Source organism: Vitis riparia, chromosome 12, assembly GCF_004353265.1.
Source record: "Vitis riparia cultivar Riparia Gloire de Montpellier isolate 1030 chromosome 12, EGFV_Vit.rip_1.0, whole genome shotgun sequence".
NCBI classification, from domain to species: Eukaryota; Viridiplantae; Streptophyta; class Magnoliopsida; order Vitales; family Vitaceae; genus Vitis; species Vitis riparia.
The window spans coordinates 12,455,977-12,473,225 of record NC_048442.1 but is presented as its reverse complement, the minus strand read 5'-3'; positions in this window follow the sequence as shown (position 1 = coordinate 12,473,225).

Here is a 17,249-nt window from a genome sequence, read left to right as displayed (position 1 = left end):
TAGTGAAAAGAAACCCTATGAAACACTCCGCACTTCCCTAGTCTTCTTAAAACTAACTTTATTTTCTTTCTCAAAGTTGTCTCCAATCCTATCTCCAAACATAAAGCAACAAAATTTAAAATCTTTGAAGAGTGATAAAACAAAGAGACTCAAAATGAAAGTGTAACACCCCATGCTCCAAGGTCAAGGGTAACCATGTCAATTTTGCACATACAATAGATACGTAAAACATGCAAAATGACTAAATAGTCAAAATGGACAAAAGAGATAGATTCTCCTTTCAAAGTAAATTCATAGAACTAAAACTATCTTTCTAAGAAGTTTAATGATTCACTTAACTATGAAATATTGATTTTGTTCAATTTAAGCTGATAATTAAAACATAACATATAATCCAAATCAAAATGTCCAAACAAAGGCTTTAAGGATAAACAAAAGTTAAACTAACAATAACGCTTCATAGCCCTATCATCACTCATTATCATCTACATATGGAGTACTTGAAAGGGGTTTTCAAAAGTAAAGGTAGTAAGCTTTGACTCAATAAGGAATATACTAACAATTTCTTTTATAAAAGTGAATAACCTTCAAACCTATAGTGCATGTAATAACCGGGTATTTTAGACCATGTGGGAATTTAAAGTTTGAAAATTTTTCTAGTTAGTGATGGTTGAAAAGTCAAAAAAACACGTGTCGAATTTGAATTGGTAAAATTCAAAGAATTTTAGTGGTCTATTGAGAGAGTTGAATTTTGTGTCCCATCAACTTTACCGTAGGAAACTTCTTAGGAAGTTAAAAATCAAACCTTATTGAAAAAATAATAAAAATTAAATAAAATAAAATAATTTGAAATTGATAATAATAAATAGTGGGAAATTAAAATATTTTTGGGTTGTGTTTAAGAATTTATTACTGAAGTGAATTTGAAAAAAAAATAATTAAATAGATAAAATAATAGTAATGAAATAAAATTGATTGGAAAACAAGGAAGAATTTATATATATATATATATATATATATATATATATATATATATATATATATATATATATATATTATGGCTTTGGGAGTTTAAAAGGATAAAAAATAAAAAATAAAAAAAGAGAAGGAGCAAGGTTGGGTGTTGCAAAGCACTGGCCGTTTGGAAGTGAAAACGCCATTGGCCTTCAGGATGTTGTTTGACCTACCAAATGTACTTCATTTCATGTAAAATTTTAGTAGAATACTCTTTTGGATGTGATGAACATTCCTACAAAGTCTTATTTTAGTTTCAATGGTTGGATTTTCCGATTTGTGGTAAGATGGTTTAACCCTAAAACTTTTATTTAATATTTATTTCTTGAAAAAAAATTGTGGAGTTTATTGTTGGGAGATAAATATGTGTTAATGTGTGTTATTTTTATTTTCTTTATGTTATTTGGAATATGATTATTATTAGAGTTATTTTTCTTTTGTGATTTACTAATATTTTTTGAATTTTTGTTATGTTTGTGATGATTTAATAAAAGAAAATTTGTTGTGTCGGTTGTTAGAAATTATTGAGCATGTTGGGAATAAATAAAATTTATACGATTAGGATTTAGAGTATGTTTTGATGAATATATGAATTATTATGAAATTTTATTTATTTTTATGGTGATTTAATTGAAGAAAAATTGTTGTGTTGGTTGTTAGAATTATTGAGCATGTTTGGAGTAAACAAAAATTATATCTTGGAAAAATGTGGATGATGACATGTGAGTTTATTGCATTTCATATGCATCATGGTTGTATAAAGAAAAATAAAAATTGCATGAAATGGAAAAAGGAAAAGAAATTTAAAAAACATGATGATGAAAAGTAAAAGTGCATGAGAGGCGAATTAAGAAGGAAATGATATCTCTAGTGTGAAAGATAAAGAAATTTTACACTTGAAAGACTCCAAACAGGGAGTATATTTGGGTATAGACGTGTATCATTCAGTGAAAGCCCGAGAACAACAACGCGTTATATGATTGTGTGTTGCATTCTCACTTGTATTTCATTTAATTGTTAAGAAGTATTTAAGTTGTGTAATTAGATCAAATAAAATGTTAGGGATGTTTACTTTATAGTTTAAATGTTTATTTTGTTTATTCTTGAACCTTAGTGATGCCAATTAACCCCTTTGTGTTATTTCTTCTTCATTTCTTTATTTATATTTTGTTTATATTCTTTTTAGGATTTCTTATATTCATCTTGTTTAATATCTAATATATTTGTGATCATTTTGGTAGTTGAACATTTTATTCATCTCTTTTTATTTAGTTCTCCACATATTTGCGTTATTTGTTTATTATACTCTACATTTTGTATGTATACACATTTGTCTAAATTTTTTTGTTCATCTATATGTTTGTCTTTTTGTAGACCCCAAAATTTGTCCCAATTTTATTTTTACATTAATTTTGAGTCCAATTTTGTTAATAAATTTTAAATTCCAATTACATATGTTTTTTGGCCCACTCACCATTTAATAGCTTTTATTATTTTGTATATTATTTTATTTTATTCTATTGCTATTACTTTTATTATTATTATTATTATTATTATTATTATTATTATTATTATTATTATTATTATATTCTATTTTTTATTTTTTTTTATTTTTCTTTTCTCTCTCCTCTCTCCTCTCTCTTTCTTTCTCCTCCACCTACCTTCACCCACCCACTTCTTCTCTCTCTTCACCATCAGCCACCATTCTCATATCTCTCTTTTTATTTTTATTTTTTTATTTTATTTTCTTTTCCTTTCCTTTTTCCCTCCCATTCTTCTCTTTCTTCCCCAAGAAAATTTCCTTTGGCCAGCCCCCCCTCCATTTTCCTTTCCCTCCAATTTCTCCCCCCATTTCCCAAGGACGGCAGCCCCCAATTCCCAAGAACGGCTGCCATTTTTATTTTTATTTTTTTTTGCCCCCCCATTTTCATTTTCATTTTTTTGGGGCCCCCTTCTTCTTCTTCTTCTTCCCCTGAGTCTGCTACTAGGGCGGAGAGGGGCTCCTCCATCTTTTTTTTTTTCCTCTCCTCCTCACAACCCCAATTTTCCCTTTTTATTGCTCTTATTTTCTTCATTCCGAAACACCCATTTTGGACAGCTAGGAACCCACACTTCTTCTCCCCATTTTTTTTTTTCTTTTCCTCCTACCCATTTTCCTTCCAATCTTTTTCCCACCATTTTTTTTTCTTTCTTTCTTCCTCCTCCTCCATCATACCCGACTTCCAAAGGCACCAGAATCCTTCCTTCTTCCCTTTCATCTCATTTTCTTCCAATCATTTTCCATTTTTTTCCACTTTATTTTTTTTTATCTTTATTATTATTATTTATTTATTTATTTATTTATTTATTTCACAAACCCACCAATCTCCCACTACCGTCGGCAAGCCCCGGCCAGTCGCCGTCGGCGAGCCACTACGGCCGGCGGCCCGTTCCTCTTCTCTCTTACTCCCTCATTCCCTCACTCTCCCCATTACATCTGTTTTCATTATTATTATTATTATTATTATTATTATTTTATTATTATTATTGTCATTGATATTGTTATTGTTGTTGTTGTTGTTATTTTCTTTAATTCTAATAGTAACCGTTGTTAGTGAAATTTGGGTTGTTGCATTAATATGAAATTTGGGGTTAATTTGTTGTTGGTAGATTAATACGTAATTTGATTTAATTTATTGTTAGTGAATTAATTTGAAATTTGTTAATTTGGGTTTGTGGGTATATTGTATTGGGTGATTAATTTGGGGATATTTGGATTATATCAATTGCATATTGTTTATTTGGACTTGGGCCTATTGTTAATTGTATATTTGTTTGGGCTTATTAGATTGAGCTTAAGATATTATTTTTTTTAGTCACGTGTATTATTAATGTGGGCTTGGATTATGAGATATTAAATCTAGGCCTAATTGAATTTATTTTGATTTATTATACTTGGGCTTGATTAATTGTGCTTGTATTTTGGTAATTAATTGGGAAATCTTGCACTATGATTATTGGCATGTGAGATATTTTTGTTGGGGTATATTTGCTAATTTGGGTATATTTTTTTTTAATTGGTGAAATTTATTGGGCTAATTTGAAACTGGATTTTGGGTTTGAATATTTGTTTGGGATTTTGTATATCTCTACATATTTACATTTGTATTATTCTTGTTTTTGCATGGACCCACTCTGCAATCTTGTTAGCTGAGTACGAATTGATGACACGTGGAGCTTGTTGTAAGTTCATTTAGGTATATATTTTATTTCCCACTTTTATTTGGTTTTATTTTTATTAGTTATTGTAAATATTTGTTCGTATATATTTATTGAGTGAGTGTAAAATTGAACATCAAACAAACTAGAATTTTTTTTTTTTAATGAGAAGACGAAGTCAGTAAATGTGTTTTAATAAAACAACAATTTTAAAATATTATTTTTAATAAAAGAAAGTTTTTTTTTATTATTTATAAAAATTTAGGAAAATGTATTTAGAAAAATCCAAAAAAAAAATTTTAATAGAATTCGAAAAATTGTTTTTAATGACATTGTTCAAAAATTTCTTTGTTTAATAAAAATTGTCCAAAAATTGTTTTGTAGATAAAATTGTTCCAAAAATTAATTTTTAGTAAAATTGTCTAAAAATATTTTTCTCAAATGAATTCTTTTTCCTTAATTAAAATGGGATTAAAAGTGTTTTTCAAAAATAGAGAATTTAAATCTTTGTTTTTTTTCTTTTTAATTAAAATTTCTTTTGCAAATAAAGTTATGTCATTTTAAATAATTTGTAAAAATCAATTTTTTAAATGAAAATGAATCCAAATATTTTTGTAAATAAAATTGTAAAAATTCATTATTTTCCAATAAAAACAAGTAAAAATAATTTTTGTGCCCAAATTAAAATTTCGTAATAAGCTCTTTTGATACAACAAGTGTAAATAATTTTTTTTTTGAAAATTGAATACAAATGAAATTGAGAAAATAGACTGTTTCTTTTTGTAAGTAAATAAATTGAAATCACTAATTCAAAATCATTTTTAATAAAATCCTTTGAAATTTCTTTAAAATTTTTTTTAATATCTTTTATTTATTTAATTCAATAAATCGTTTTGCATAATTCTCTTATTATTTATTTTGTGTATTTTTGTAATTAGATTTCATCATTGTTTTTGTGTATATTGATTTCCATCATGACTTGTACATTGATTATTTTTCTTGGTATCCATAATTAATTAATTAATTGCCACAACTCCCTTAATTCGTTTAGTAGAGGCCGTATGTATACGGGCTTAGAGGGGAACTACGGCTCACCACCGTACCTTCCCAATAAGTAACCTGACCCCTAGACCCAGACTTGGTTTTTCACAGACCTGTTTTTTCTTCAGGAGTCGTACTTAAGGTTTTCTTTCTTATTTTGTTTTGCCCTTAAAAAAATAATAAAACAAAAGTAAGTGGCGACTCCAAGTCATTTTCTAATGAATAAATAAAATCATTTTTTTCAAACAAAAAACAAGTTTCGCCATCGAGTGGGAACACATCGAGCAAAATGCAGGGTCCACACTTTTTTATTTATTATTTTGTTGACGTGTGTTGTCATGTGTTACTATAACTATTGTATTTTGTGTCAAGATTTCTATATTTGTATAATTTTTGTCCTAAATTTTCTATAATCCCGTTTATGTTACTCTTGTTGCTTCATTTCATGTTGTCTTAAATTTTCTATAATTCTGTGTATGTTAGTCTTTTTGCCTCATATTTCATTTCCTGTTGTGTTTGGGTTTTGATTTATATTTCTTGATTGAGTTTTTCTTTATTTTATTCAATAATTTTTCTAGAAAAATCCATTTTAATAAAATTTCCTAAAAAATAGTTTTTAACTAGAATTTAGTTTTCCATAAAGTGCAAAAATTTATTTTTTCAATAACCTAAAAAATTGGTTTTTTTTAATAAATCCAAAAAATTGTTTTAATAAAATTATCTGGTAGAACCGTTTTAGGAATTTGGTTTAATATAAAATAATACAAAAATTGTTTTTTTAATAAATTCATAAAATTCCTTTTTTAATAAAATAATTTAAGAAATTAATTTTTTAATATATTCATAAAATGGTTTTTAATTTAATAATCCACAAATTCGATTTCTTAATAAATCTAGAAACTCGTTTCTTTTTAATAAAAATCCTCATAGTTTGTAAGGTCTAAAAAGTTTGTTTATTAAAAATTCTGAAAATTGTGTTTTAATAAATCTTCTTTAGAAAATCATTTTTTTTTAATAAGTTTGTTTATTAAAAATTCTAAAAATTGTGTTTTAATAAATGTTCTTTAGAAAATCATTTTTTTTATAAGTTTGTTTGCAAAAAATTGTGTTTGAATAAATGTTCCTTAGAAAATCATTTTTTAATAAGTTTGTTTGCTAAAAATTGTGTTTCAATAAATGTTCCTTAGAAAATCATTTTTTAATAAGTTTGTTTACTGAAAATTGTGTTTTAATAAATGTTCCTTAGAAAATCGTTTTTTTAATAAGTTTGTTAATTGAAAATAACATTTTAATAAATTTTCTTTAGAAAATCGCTTTTTAAATAAGTTTGCTTCATAAAATTTCTCAAGTCTTTAAATAAATGTTATTAAAGTTTGTTTTCATAAAGTTATTAAAGTTCTTAGATTCGGTTTAATTAAAATTTTCAAAATAAATGTTTTAATAATAGTTCTCAAAGTTATGTCTTTTGAATGAACTTAAAGTTTGTGTCCATGAAAATCTTAAAAGTTTTAATAAGTGTCTTGATAAATTCTCATAATAAGTGTTTTAATCTTAAAAATTCTCAAAATTCATTTTTCATAAATTCTCAAAGTTTGTTTTAATAAATTCTAAAAGTTGTTTAATAAAAACCCTCAAAGTTAGTCTCAAAAATCTTCGAAGTAGTTTAATCAAAGTCCCTAAAATTTGTTTTAAATTAAAATTCACAAAGTTTGTGTTCAGTAAAATTTTCAAAAGTTTGCTTAATAAGAGTTTAAAGGTTTTGTTTTAATAAAGAATTCCAAAATAGTTTTAATAAAGTTCCAAAATTTGTTTAAAACAAAAATCCTAAAAATTGTTTTAATAAAAATCTAAAGAAAATAAAAGTTGTAAAAATCTCTCTTTTCGAATAAATTTGATTTGGAAATATTTTTCATAAATAAAAATTGTAAAAATTTGTTTTCTTAGTAAATCAATATTTGGTTCCTGTAATTAAAATAAGTAAACAACTTTTCCTTGTAAAAATCAGTTTTCCAAAATTAAAATTGATGTTTCTTTATAATTGTGGAATCTTGTTTCTTTAATGAAGTGTAAACCAAAATCATTTCTTTTGTGAATAGAAAATCAAATTGAAACTCTTCTCTTTAATAAATTCGAATCCAACCAATATTCTTTTTAAAAAATCAAGAAAAGACTTATTTTTGGAATTAATTTTGGATGTGAATAAAAATTGAATCTTTTGTAAATAAATAAGTTTGAAATATTTAATTTAGAATTGTTCCCTTTGCAAATAAAATTCTTTTGAACTTCCTTTGAAATGTTGTAACTTTAACAAATAATTAAATTCTATTCTATGCATTTCACATTCATTAATTGTGTACATTCTTTTGTACTCTTTTGTAAATTATATTCTTTTGTTATGTTCTTTTTTTGGTATCTTTGATTAATTAATTAATCAATTGTCATGATTCCCTCTATTCGTTTAGTAAAGACTGTAGGTATACGAGCTTAGAGGGGTGCTACGGCTTAATCACCGTACATTCTCGATAGGTAACATGACCCTCGAACTTATACTTAAGTTTTTCAAAGACATGCTTTTCCAAAAGTTTAAGGAGTCATTTTTGCTTAAGGTTTTAGTTTCTTATTTTATTTTCCCTTAAAAGATAATAAAAATAAGTGGCAACTCAAAATCTTTATAAAATACAGTTTTTCACTTTAAAAATGCTAGTCTCGTCATCGAGTGAGGACACAGGTGAAAAATGTGGGTCCACAATGGGTCCCTTAGAAGTTGATGGGTTTTTTTATGGCTAGTACATTGACTTAGGTAATCAATTAAAAGTCACAGTGCACTACCTAGTAATTAGTAGCATTACTTTGTTAAGATAGAGCCCTTAAAGTGTGAAAGAAAAAAGTAAGAATGGGAAGAGTCACCTTAAAAGGAAGATCAACATCCTTTACTTCAAAAAACAAAACCAATGAACAAGGAGAGAAAGTTATAACATTCATTGAAGGCATGAAATAAAAATTTGACAAAAAAAATAAAAAATGATAAAAGAAAATGTCAATAAAAGGGAGTACAAATGTTAATGGAAAATCATGCCAACTAAATAAGTAGAAATATATATATATATATGTGTGTGTGTGTGTGTGTGTGTGTGTGTGTGTGTGTGTGTGTGTAAATGTATCCCCATATCTAGGAAAGAAGGGAAAAAAGGAATAGAAGTCATTAAGCATCGTATATATTCCCTATTGCAATTACCATACCAACTTCAGAAATATTAGTTTCAATAGCATGAATGTTTATTGAGGTTGAGGAGATGACATTTTAAACATAATAAGAAGCCTTAGTAATAATAGCCATGAGAATAGTTCCCACCAGAACTCTAACTTCAACAACCATCTCTCCATGAGTACCACGAAACCTCTTATTTTCCCTTTTATCAATAACCTCTTCATCCTCTTGCATAAAATCATGGTAATCTCATTAGACCCTGAAACATACTCTTAATCGTCATCATCAAGAGTAGAATCATCCTCAACCACTAAGAAAAAATCTTTGTCTTCCTCAAGTACTTGTTCTCGAACATTTCTTCATCTTCCTTTTCTTCTCTCTAAGTATCTTCTTCAAATAGAATAGTTACCTAAATTTTGGTAAGAAAAGCTTGAAAACCTCTGTTCCTAACCATAATGATAGTGATAAGAGAGGCTTTAGATGTATGTTCTTAAGGGTCAACCAAGAGAAAACCCATAGTGAGATGATTGTTGTGTTGAGAGGATGAGAATTGTGAAATGCTACTATGGAGAGTGTAAGAACCAAGAGAGAAAACCTAGGTTTAAAAGTGAAACCATGATATTTATATATCTAAATTAAGGTTTCATGTGTGTAACAAGCTTATTGTAGGTGGGTTGACTATAACATGACAAGTTGTTTAAACATGCTTAATGGGTTAACCAAATTTTGACCTAAACTTATTTTTGTTAAACATATACTTTATTCTTTCGTGTTGGTTTGAGTTTTCTTATGTTTGCAACTCTTACCTCAAACTATGGAAGTAAATTTTTATTTTTTTATTTTAAAAAAAAAAAATCTTTGAAGTAAGGCCTTTGGTTAAGTTTGGTGTTTTTAGTTATGGAGTAATAGTTCCTCTCTTCCTAGGCCTAATGTGATTGGGCTAGAAGTTGACCCATCTTTGAAACTATACAAGTATAAAAAATAAATAAAAAATTGAATAAAAGTCATACCACATGATCTTATAATATAATTAGGTTGTTATTAGGTTAGCTTAAGAACATAAGACAAAGCCTAGACTCTGTGTTTAATTTTAGGTATAATGACCATACAATGGTTGATAATATATGTTTTAAAAAAAACCATAAAAGTGACTTTTTCTTTATTTTTTTTTCTCCATAAGACTCAAAATCAAAATTTGAAATTGTCTACAAATTATAACTTTTTTATGTTATCAAATTTTCTTTTCTTTTTCTCCTCTACTCTTAAACAATCCCTCATTCACCCTCCTTATGTAGTTACTAAGAAAACCTCTACCACTCTCACTGTTCTTGTATGATCAACTTTGGTTATGCCACTATTGATCTAAGTAATCAATAGTAGTACATCATCCTTCATCACTCCATATTCTTTCTACAAGTGAAAAAAATAAATTTTTAAATAATTTTTCAAAAAAAATATTATTTTTAGAATTATTAAGTATAGATAAGGAAATCTACTTCTTCTTTTTTAAATAATAGTATAAAATATGAAGGAACATAATAATTTTTTTTAACGAGTATAATGTTCTATACTAATTTTTATACTTTTTTGTATCATAATAAATTTTAGCATTGCCCGGTATTGGGAAATATGTTTAATCATTATTCATTCTTAAATTATAAATTATTAAAAATTTTGTGTTAACTATATATTTAAGATATGAACTAATACAAACATATATACTAGTGCACTCACCATGGGAAACCTATATCGACGACCAAGATAAGTCATCCCTCCAATTAGGAGGTATTGCACTATAGTCTCTTCTAGATTGCCCAAATCCATGAACTAATTGCAAACAACTTATCTACTTACAAGGAACCCATGACTTGTATCTTATGTGTAACTACTAATGCACCTAAGTCATATACAATGTAAGAGACATGGACCGAATGCTCAAATCAATGTCAATACACCAAAGGGATAGCAAGGAGACAGTTAAGTCTAACTTTGTTACATCATGTCTTGCTTTTAAGGGCTTAATCCTAACAAACTCCTACTAGCTAGCCCCGAAAGAAAACTGGGAACTTCCTTTCTATAGTCTCATCACCTCTCTATACTATCTCATATAAAGGTAACATTTCCTCTTCTAGTGGTACCTTAGTTGTTTAGACTATGCCACCGTCCCACTATTATCACATAATAGTATCTTAGACGATATAGCCAAGGGAACTACCCATAAGCTAAAAGGCTTCTTTTTGTTGCTATAGAAGAAACCAAAACCAATAGAGTTTATACATATCTAGAGATAGACCTACGAGACTTCTTATTAGACTGAAAGTCCAATTCCCGGTATGAAATGAATACCAACTCATTGCAAAGACTCACAAGCATATAATCCCTCATTCTCCACTGATACTTGATTATATGTTTGACATCTACCCAAAGCTCTAATAAGGAAATGGACTAATATCTACTCACTATTCTTATAATAAAGCAAAAATTTGGTCTAGCACATAACATCACATAGTTAAGGCTATCCATTGTAGAGCCATTGGATACCACCTTAATGCAATCTCTCTCCATAGATGTCCAAAGGCCTTGATCCTAAGAAAGACAACTCTAAATCCAAAGAGTAACAAACCCTTCTTGGAGTTTTGCATCATGTACTTGACTAAATGCTCATCAATGTGGGTGACATGAAACAATTTTCTTATTCTTGCAGTCCTAAAGGACCTTAACCCCGAGAATATATTGCACCTTCCTCTAGATTTTCATATAAAATCGAGTAGATTATTGATCTTGACTGATGACAATATCCTTACATCATATCCAATGAGTAGATTGTCATCTATCTATAAGATCTTAGAGCATCACCATACTTCCCTATGCCTTCTTGTACACATAAAGCCCTTTGTTATGAAAATGTTTGATTGTTATATCTCATAAATTAGACACACTATAATAGATAGGAGTATTTTGATGGATTTGAGTATGATCACTATTGAAAATTTTTTCCATAGTTGAAGCAAAGTTTCAAACTATAACCTTTAACTACAGACTTAACCTCATAATACTCAAGCTTTCCATCTACTCATATCTTTTTCTTGTAAACCAACTTACACCTATGGGTTTTATCCCTTTAGGTGCTTGATTACTACCAAAAAGTGCTATTTTGTAGACCTAATTATAATGGTTTTAAGCACCTTTGAGTAGTAATCATATTCATTTAACCCAATTAATTCATTAAGGTCCTTAGTAATTGGTTTTAACCATTTTGTGGCAAGTTTACATGTTTTTATCAGCTTATGAATCAATTCAAGCATGCCAAATGATGGAGGAGCTACTTGGACAAGTTAAAGCAAGGATTTTGGAAGTTTACAGGCTTGAATTTCAAGTGGAAACACGAGCACAAACAAAGGGATAGCCATTTCGTAAGGCAAGGCAAAGTACCTTGCCAAAATGCAATTTTAGCAAGGTGAAAATGCACCTTGCCAAATTTGGCAAGGTGAATTTACTCATGATGTGAAAATATGGCACTTCGCATCATGAGTAATTCACCTTCCAAAAATTTCGCAAGGTAACCTTTTACCTTGCCAAAATTTCGCAAGTAACCTTTTACCTTGCCAAATTTCCTCTGTTTCTCCACGCACGCATCACCGACTTCCCAGATATTTTTAGCTTGATATTTTCTCGTGTAAATTCCTTTTATAACCTTGTATTCAGCCGACATAAGGCTTTATCTTGTAATTTTGCTATATATAGAGGTGCACAACGCCTCCAAAAGGAAATTATGGGGGGATCGATCCTCTGTACATTAACTTAGAAATATATAAAGCTCTGTTTTTCTCTCTTCTCTGGTTCTTCCCCATTTCTATTTTCTTAGTAGCCAAACAGCCTCTGAGGACTTTTCCTCAGAGGATGATTGGCTAAAACTTTTAAGTTTCTCAAAGTATGGATGTTATGTGATGGCTTGGATGCAATCCCATGGAAATTTCTCGCACCTGGAAGGTAAGGTAGTCGTTTTTCATTAATGGTTCATTAATGCAAAGTTTGGTTTTTATTTCCTTTGGACAACTTCCAACGGCCAATACTTGATAAGCTTTTGGATTTCTATCCATTAGTTATCTCCTACGAGCTATTCGAAGGTGAGGTTTTCAATTCCAAGTTTTGCATTAATCCGTTAGAACCAATTTCAATGGCCATTGAAAGGTGAGTTTATCACCTGGAATGACTTTGAGTTGCCAATATTTGGTAAGCTTTTAGCTTTAGACCATTAGTTATCTCTTACGAGCCATTCAAAGGAAGTCTAAGGTGAATAACCATTGATGAAATTCACTACCATCTGTTTTGCCATTTTAAAGGATTAAAACTTGATTTGCTAAATCCATACCGGTTCGGGAAGTAAGCATCACCATAGTTGCAACCCCAACGCGAGGAGCCTATCCTGAGATTTCCAATTTGCATAAGAGCCAGAGAATAGCTATCCTATCTTTGAGAAACTTGTTTTTACACCCTTTCATTTTAGTCTTTAATGTTAGCTTAAATTAGTTTAAATCTCTCTAAAACATTTACATCTTCTTTTAAAGCTAACATCCATAAGAAAATCACCTATTTTCCTAATTTGAATATCACTAGTGTTTGCGAAAACCCTTCCCAGTGAACGATCCTAGAACCACTATGCTATAGTAGCTTGGCTACTTTAGTAATAGTATTTAAGGTATAAATTTTGTTGATACGCCTTTAAAGCTAAGCTACCATAAGTCGCATCAAATGGCGCCGTTGCCGGGGAACGAACCCGGGTCACCCGCGTGACAGGCGGGAATACTCACCACTATACTACATGATATATTCTTTCCACTTCTCCATTTTACAATAAAGACCTTAGTGCACATAAATGGGAAATAATCTCATGCTCCAACGGAAAGAATGAAATTTACTAGACATATCACCTTAATCTAATCAAAGTGACTTGGTATGTATACCCAATAGGATATCTGATCCCATTTTCAACTCAATGAATGTATCCAAGGCATCGGATTTTCGATGTACATATCCAAACCTAGAGTAATCATCCTTAAAAGTGATTAAATACCCATACCCTCCCCATGCATGGACACTAAAAATTGCATACATGTTAGTATGCGCTAACACCAAACATTCCTTGGCTCTAGTCTTCTTGGTCATTTTACTATCTATGCAGGATTCATAAACTAGAAGATCTTTTAGAATCAAAGAGTCTAGACTTTACAAGTCTTTGGATCCTATTTAGATTAATATGACCTAGGTCTAGATACCAAATGTTTAATTAGTGCTAGGTTTAATCCTAAGAATTGATTATTCTCATCACTTGGCAAAGTGATAATGGAATACATATAAAAGAAGAAAATATTACCTCCCACTAACTTGCACAACTAACCTTACATTTGAAACTAAGATAAGCATAATCCCATCATTTACCCTTCTCATTTGTTCAATATCCTATAAGTGTTTGGATTGAGCCCTTAAAAGTAAGAAATGATGTAATAAAGTTAGATTTAAATATCCTTTTGCTATCCTTTTAGTGTATTGACATTGATCTGAGCATTCAACCTATTTTTCTTACATTTTACCTCATTTTTTCTGCATTATGAGTTGCATAGAAGATAAAATTCATGGGTTCCTTGTAAGTAGATAAGTTGTCCACAATCAGTTCATGGATTTGGGTAATACAGTAAAGACTATAGTGCATTACCTCCTAACTGGAGGGATGATTTGTCTTAGTTGTCAAGATGGGTTTCCCATGGTGAGTGCACTAGTATATGTGATGCACACTAGACAGGACTTACAGTGAATCATGACATAAGGTTATCAATTGTTATGATTCCCTAAGCTAATATACTATATGGACTCTTAACCTTGAAGAGATATCGAGTCTATGTCAAAGTCAACAGAACTCTTTGACCTATGGGTGAGATCCTAAAGTGGTCATATATCCTTATATATTGGATCACTATTAATAGAGGTCGGTGGCAAGAGGTATTCTCAATATAGGCACCATGATATCTCATGAGATTGAGATAATGTCTCCTCTTAGGTGATCCAAAGGACATATGATGAAATATGTGGTCATAGTAATTCCTTTAATGGATTTTGATATATTCTCTTTGGAGTTAGAGTAAGTCATTTGATCACATAATAAGTAGGATCTATAACTCAAGGATTTGAGAGGTAATCTTGATAGGTGATAGCACTACCTTGTTAGATTATGGACACCAATTCAAGGAGAGTCTTTATGTAGTGGATAGCAAGTCACGGACCCAAGCACTTGGTGTCTCATTGTAATATACATAGAGTACTAGAGTGTAGTTGACTCTCTGAAATGGAATGTTGAGTCAATTTTAGAATTTGATCATGAGGGAGCCAGTACTCCTATGTGTCCCAATAGTCCCAATTCTGAGCTCATATTCCTTGATGGTATGATTTATGAGGGTTGGATGTGTTTCTAGTTCACTTTTGTGCATAAAGGTGCTTTGGTAACTATGTAAGGTTGCATAAGGATAAGTGAGTGACATATCTAGATTGGGCTAACTAATTAATTAGGGTCTTGTATGGTTAATAAATCAATTAGAAACCTTTTTGAGCTATATTAAGTGACCTAAGCCTATGGTGAGCTTAAGTCACTTAAGACTAGTACGAAGCCTATAAATACCCCCTTTAGGGGTTAGGGTTCCATGTCTTGCCATTTTCTCCCTATAGTTCAAAGAGAGAACCCTAGCCTCCACCCTTGAGATCTCCACCATCTCAATGCTTAGACATAAGGAAGAGTCATCGGGCGGAAGATATCATGGTGTTTATGAGGTCCATTACAACTTTGGAGTTATTTACATCGATTGAAATCAATCTAAGAACATCTGAATCAAACGTATGTGGCTTTATTCTTTAGATCTATAGTTAATAATGGTTTTTATAGCCATATGTTTCCATTGCGATAGATTTAGAGGCGCCTAAGAATAGATGCATGCACCCTTCGAGATCCGGGGCATGGGAACGAAGTAATCCTAGGTTCCTAACAATAAGAACTTACAAACAGTGGTCTTGGAATCTATCCACCATAAATGGTGAAATCCGCCACTAAATCTTAACAATGGGAAAATGATGTACATTTTCATTTTTCCTTTAGGTAAACTTGACATTCCCTTTTTAGTGTGCTAAAAAGTCACAAATGAACCACTTGCCCCTGAGCTTGCTCTATTATTCCTTATCTTGAACTTTCCTTATTTAGTGTTGTTCTCCTTATTCCTGGCAGAAGAACCTAAAGAACCTTTGACTTCCATATAAACACCCTATAATATTTGAGAATCCCCTTAGCCATCTCGAAGAAAAATAGAAAGGTCTCTAATATCATATCAATACTGACGTTCATAACAATCCTAAGAGCAGTTTGTCAAAGTTGACCTATCCTTATCACTAAATAACCATTTCAAACTAGAAAGAGAATATCAAAGTCTATGGTAATAGACATGTGTTTCTATTACAACACATTATCCAAAGATCCAAATATTAAACACTTGGTCTTCTAATCCATCTAATACTACCTTGATACACCACTCTTTCCTTTTTCTAAGTTAGTTCATAAGGAATAGCTAGCTCTACCTAAACTAACTTCTATGTAATTAGTGTTAGGAACCCTAGATCACTCTATTCCCATTGTTAGGATAGAGCCATTAAAAGCATAACATGAGGTAATAAATTTAGAATTCATTATTTATTTAATGATGTTCTAGTTTCACTTTTATTTATCCTTATTCCATGTATTATATTTTATGAGCATTCTTGTCTGTATCTTTTGCATTGTATGTGACGTAGGTGCATTAGGAGTTGCACAAAAGATCTAAGTCATAGGTTCCTTGCAAATAGATGACTTGTTCACAACCAGTTCATGGGTCTAGGCAACCCATTAGAGGTTGTAGTGCACCACTTCCTAATTAGAGGGATGGTTGATCTTAGCTATTAGGATGGGTTTCCCATGGTGAGTGCACTAGTGTGTATGGTTACACATTAGACATGACCTACGATGAGTCATGACTTAAGGCTATCAAGTAGTTATGACCTCACCAAGCTACTTCATTGTGTTTTCTCTCAACCTTGAGAGAATATTGAGCTTATGCTAAAGTTGGCAATGACTTTGACCTATGGGTGAGATCATAAGCTAACTGTATATTCCCTATGGATTAGGTCATTGTTGATGGAATCTGGTAGTAATAGGTATTCTCAATAAAGGCACCATGATATCTCTTAGGATTGAGACAATATGTCCCCTTGGATTATCCTAAGGAGGTGTGTTCATGAAAACTATGGCCATAGTAGTTCCTTAAGTGGAATTTGACATAGGCTCTTTGAGAGCTAAGATATGTCAATTGAACACATGGTAAGAAGATCTGTAACTCAAGGATGGTAGAGGTAGTCTTGAAAGGTTGATAGCTTTCACCTTGTTATACTATGGACACTAGTTCATAGGGAGACTGAACACAAAGGATAGCAGATCACAGACCTGAGCACTTGATTCTCGTTATTTATATAGGATATTAGAATTCAGTTGATTCTCTACAGTGGGATGTTGAATCAACTTTAGAATTGGATTCTAAGGGAGCCAATATTCCTATGGGTCCTAGTAGTCCCCGCTCTGAGCTTATATACCTTGTTGTCATAGGTTTTGAGGATCGGATTATCTCTAGGTTTACTTTGTGCATAAGGGCATTTTGGTAATTATGCAAGCTTACATAGGGGTAAGTGAACAGGTCTCTAGATTGGGCTAATTTATTAATTA